The sequence below is a fragment of the Sinocyclocheilus anshuiensis genome, unplaced genomic scaffold, assembly GCF_001515605.1.
Source record: "Sinocyclocheilus anshuiensis isolate Anshui unplaced genomic scaffold, SAMN03320099.WGS_v1.1 scaffold1875, whole genome shotgun sequence".
NCBI lineage: Eukaryota > Metazoa > Chordata > Actinopteri > Cypriniformes > Cyprinidae > Sinocyclocheilus > Sinocyclocheilus anshuiensis.
Window position 1 is genome coordinate 53,539 of NW_015549774.1, and position 5,474 is coordinate 59,012.

The 5,474-nt window shown below is 37.6% G+C and overlaps 1 protein-coding gene across 1 annotated transcript in view; it reads left to right on the top strand.

Moving 5' to 3' along the window:
• The first annotated feature begins 373 nt into the window (after positions 1 to 373).
• The window catches only part of LOC107660849 (lipoma HMGIC fusion partner-like 2 protein), a 23,478-nt gene continuing 18,377 nt past the window's right edge, over positions 374 to 5,474 (top strand). The window contains exon 1 of the mRNA XM_016450273.1: positions 374 to 441. The gene's annotated coding sequence lies outside the window, so the exon portion shown is untranslated. The remainder of the gene's footprint in view (positions 442 to 5,474) is intronic.

The following is a 5,474-nucleotide window of genomic DNA, read 5'->3' on the forward strand; positions in this document are numbered from 1 at the left end:
AAGGCGATAAAAAGTTACGGATTGCAGCTTTAAGTAAAGATCATGTTCTATGAAGATATTTAGTACATGTTCTACCTTAATTTTTGATCATATGCATTGCTAAGGACTTAATTTGGACAACTTTAAAGATGATTTTCGCAATATTTCGATTTTTTTGCACCCTCAGATTCCAGATTTTCAAATATTGTCTGGTTTTGTGCTGCAGGGTCACAATTGAGCAATTTTGTTGCTAGATTTAACACAGCTGTGAACCCGAGTGGAAGCGCTGGTGTGTTGCCTTGGTGACGGTGGCGCGAGAGAGAGAGAGAGAGAGAGTGTGTGTGTGAGAGAGAGAGAGAGAAAGTGTGTGTGTGTGAGAGAGAGAGTGTGCGTCGCTCTCTGATGTTTGGAGAAATCGCCGACTTTCTTTCGCGGGAGAATCCGGTTGAGGAGCGCGCGAGGGTGAGTAGCTTTTGTTCTCGCAGATTTACCTCAGATTTCTGCGTTTACCTCACTTTCACCTCACTTTCACCTCAGATTAACGGAGATACATCAGATTAATCGTGTTTAGAGCAGCTCTTCGGTCAGAAAGCTGCTCGTTTGAATCGGTTTTCGGTCTTTTATCGTCGGTGTTTCCAGAACGGAAAGTCGTGGCAGGAGAAACGACGAGCTCTTTCTTTCTTTCTGTCTCTCTCTCTCTCTCCTTCTCTCTCTGCTTTGGAAGCGTCTGTATTTGCTGTAACGCGATATAACGAGATTTACAGCTGATGTCGGTGATCAGTCTTCATTTGTTCTTCGGTTAAAAGTGTTTTTCTTTCTGTCTGTCCGTGAGGAGAGCCGTTCATTCAAACTGCCGCTGCATTTATCTCAACAAATCACTTTATGTGCTTTAGTTCATTCAGTTATACCGTCACTGTGTGAAAAGTTTTATAATGAATCCAAGATACTGTCACGGTAACGTGTTATCGTATTGCTGCACATGTACCGTGGTATATTATGAGTACTATGGTAAAACTGTGGTAAAATGTAGAGGAGTTTACTCTCATCGCTGGCTAGCAGAAATCATTAAAATATTGATGAGATTTATGAATATTTGCAGCCATTCGCGTCAGTATGGCCATAATGTGTTTATGAGGACACATCTGTATTGTTTTACTTCTGTTATTATTAGCCAGATAACGGATAGTAATGATATTTATGCATTTTCCCCAATTTAAATGCAGTTCTGTCAGATTTAAATCGCTTTAAACAGTAATTAAATCTCTCTGCTGTGCATTATAAAATTTGATGCATGATTTTTACTCATTTTTTCTTGTTTAAAAACAAATAAAGTGGTATATTTGTATAATACCCCTGCTTTAAGGACTAAACTGAAAATAATTTTGTGTAGAAACAGTTTACACTGCTGGCAAATTAAAAAAATAAAATGTAATTAACAGATTGAGTTAAATGTAATAGTTTTGAAGTAGATATACTGTGTGTTCGTACTCCATTAATCTTTATTTTTCCAGTAATACTCCAACAGTATTTATGAACCTGAAAAGCATTTTTTCAGTGTAGGACCCAGCTGCATCCCACAATGCCTTGGGCCCTCAGTTCGCTTGAGTGGTCTGGACTCTTTTTTCCGGCGCTGGCCCTTTAAGGTCTGTTTGAGGTTGGCTGGATCATCAGTGAACGTTCACTTTATGGAAGCTAAGCATAAGAGCGTGGACGGTCCTGCCGACCATAAAAAACCAGGCTCTTCATTACAGGCCGCTCAAGCCAAGAGAAAACACACGCTGCCAAGAAGAGACGCTCTCCTCCGTTCAGAACCAGTGGAAACTCACAGTTGTCCTGCGCTGTTTGTGGGCCGTCAGGTAAACACTGTGTGCTGTTTAGATCTCAGACCACACAACCTGTCTGCGCCCCATTTCTGTGATTCGTGATCTGAACGTGTCCGGAGCCTAGTGTGCTGCCTACATAGACGGCATCTCAAACCATCATAGGTACACTAGCAGAAACATCATGCTGATTTTGGACAAATTCTAATAAAAAAAACACATTGACAGTGATTTGCAGTGACAGTGACTTTTTAGACATTTTAGAACTACAGTGATTTGTTTCTGATCTATAATGATTCAGCTGATTTTGGACAAATTCTAATAAAAAAAACACATTGACAGTGATTTGCAGTGACTGACTTTTTAGACATTTTAGAACTACAGTGATTTGTTTCTGATCTATAATGATTCATTTTAGGACTGTATTGATTCATTTCTGAACTATGATTCATTTTAAAACTACAGTCATTTGTATTTATAGTGATTCATTTTAGAACTGCAGTGATTTGTTTCTGGTCTATAATGATTAGTTTTAGGACTGTATTGATTCATTTCTGAACTATGATTCATTTTAGAACTACAGTAATTTGTTTTGTATCTGTAGTGATTCATCTTTGAAGTGATTCATTTTAGAACTACAGTGCTTCATTTTTTAAGTATAATGATATAGTTTGAACTATAATATTTCATTTTAGAACTATAATGATTTGTAGTGTAACTGCAATTATTCAATTTGAAACTATAGTGATTCATTTCTGAACTGCAGTGATTCATTTTTGATCTATAATAAGTCATTTTAGGACTGTATTGATTCATTTCTGAACTATGATTTATTTTAGAACTACAGTGATTTGTTTTGTATCTAGTGATTCATTTTAGAACTGCAGTGATTCATTTTTGATCTATAATGATTCGTTTTAGGACTGTATTGATTCATTTCTGAACTATGATTCATTTTAAAACTACAGTCATTTGTATCTATAGTGATTCATTTTAGAACTACAGTGATTAATTTGAGAACTACAGTGATTTGTTTCTGATCTATAATGATTCGTTTTAGGACTGTATTGATTCATTTCTGAACTATGATTCATTTTAGAACTACAGTCATTTGTTTTGTATCTATAGTGATTCATCTTTGAAGTGATTCATTTTGGAACAGCAGTGATTCATTTTTTTAATATAATGATTCATTTTAGAACTGTAGTGATTTATTTTACAATTGTAGCAATTCATTTTGCAAGTGTAGCAATTCGTTTTTCAGAATACTTGCGTAGTGATTCATTTTTTAGAGTCCCGAGTTTAACCAGCATATTGTGTGGTATTTTACAGTAAGATCATCTGTAACGCGAGCCAGAGTGTGTCTGTGTGTGAATGAGAAACCCGAGACAAATGCAGTGTTAAAATGCTAATTGAATGTGTGCTGGAGGTCAAAGGTCAAGCAGACACTGCGCTCATCAGCATTCAAACCCGAGGCTCTCTGATGGTGTGGATGTGTAGTTTTGTAGGCACACGGTTCAGACCGACGGGAATCTGGATGTGGCCGGTTCTGTTTTAAGTGCAGAAGGGCTTTAAATGGGTCACATTACGTGCTGGAGTTTCCATGCAGCGCTCCCAAAAGGAGCATGTTTGATTGAATTAAAACCAGCCGAGCTGCGCTGCCTTCAAATGAACTACAGTCATTTGTTTTGTATCTATAGTGATTAATCTTTGAAGTGATTCATTTTGGAACAGCAGTGATTCATTTTTTTAATATAATGATTAATTTTAGAACTGTAGTGATTTATTTTACAATTGTAGCAATTCATTTTGCAAGTGTAGCAATTCATTTTTCAGAATACTTGCGTAGTGATTCATTTTTTAGAGTCCTCTGAGTTTAACCAGCGTATTGTGTGGTATTTTACAGTAAGATCATCTGTAACGCGAGCCAGAGTGTGTCTGTGTGTGAATGAGAAACCCGAGACAAATGCAGTGTTAAAATGCTAATTGAATGTGTGCTGGAGGTCAAAGGTCAAGCAGACACTGCGCTCATCAGCATTCAAACCCGAGGCTCTCTGATGGTGTGGATGTGTAGTTTTGTAGGCACACGGTTCAGACCGACGGGAATCTGGATGTGGCCGGTTCTGTTTTAAGTGCAGAAGGGCTTTAAATGGGTCACATTACGTGCTGGAGTTTCCATGCAGCGCTCCCAAAAGGAGCATGTTTGATTGAATTAAAACCAGCCGAGCTGCGCTGCCTTCAAATCAAGCCCAGAGCTCTGAGCGCCGGCCGTCACACACACACACACACACACACACACACACACACACACACACACAGACAGAGTGGGTGTCCATCTGATGTCAGGTGACCTGTAGATCATCGTCTTCATTGTGCTCTGTGTGTGCGCGTGTGTGTGTGTGCAGTAGGGGTGTGCGATATTGACAAAAAATAATATCTCGATATTTTCTGGGATTTTATTGATAATTATAATTAGACAATATTTTGCTGAGTGTGTTATTGTGCTTGTATCTTAAGGACTACCGTGGACAGCTGACTCCTGAGGTTTTTAATATTCTTCATATTCTGTGTGCTGGTCAGTTCACACTGAGAAATTAATCTTTTCCAATAAGTTTAAACTAATTTTTACATTTTATGGGCATTTTTACCTTTATAAAGCCATTTTTTCTAAAAGTGTCCATTATCTTTTGAGTCAAATTCTTACATTTAATCAGTGAATTACATTTGGGCTGTTACCAAGCAAATTAAATCAACACAACACAGAAGCTGCATCTGAAGTAGGCCTGGACGATATGGCCAAAACGGTTGATTCATTCAGGAACGAAACACCGTCATGTTGCTCAGCGACACAAAACTGTGCTGTGACTGTGTTTGGAATTATTTTTATTGGAGAAATAGAGCAAAAACAGGCAATACTCTTAATTAACTTCTTGTTTATTGAACTGTTGTAAAAAATCATTATCACATTTGTAATCATGGTAATATTTGGAGAAAATTGGGCTCTTCGTGTGAAACTGATTATTAACTATATGAAATGGTGTAAATATATACATTTTCTGCCCCATGTCTTGAATTTGTGATCATTCTAAATGTATTTTAATAGACTTAGTCATGCAGTGAAAGAACTCTAGACTTCATGTAATGTAAGCGTGCGCTCTGTAGGGGTGTTTTGTTTGGTTTTTGCTTGACAAAAAATAATATCTCGATATTTTCTGGGATTTTATTGATAATTATAATTAGACAATATTTTGCTGAGTGTGTTATTGTGCTTGTATCTTAAGGACTACCGTGGACAGCTGACTCCTGAGGTTTTTAATATTCTTCATATTCTGTGTGCTGGTCAGTTCACACTGAGAAATTAATCTTTTCCAATAAGTTTAAACTAATTTTTACATTTTATGGGCATTTTTACCTTTATAAAGCCATTTTTTCTAAAAGTGTCCATTATCTTTTGAGTCGAAATCGCACATCATTAAAACAACAATTACTATATTATTGCAGACGATATATATCGCACACCCCTAGTGTGTGTGTGTGTGTGTGTGTGAGTGTGTGCGTAAGTGTGTGGAGCGGCTCACACTGACCTTCAGTCTGTAGTTTTCACTCTTCAGCTGCTTGATGGCGAGTCGCTGCACGTCGATCTGCTGTTTGAGGAGAGGAGAGTCCACCACCTGC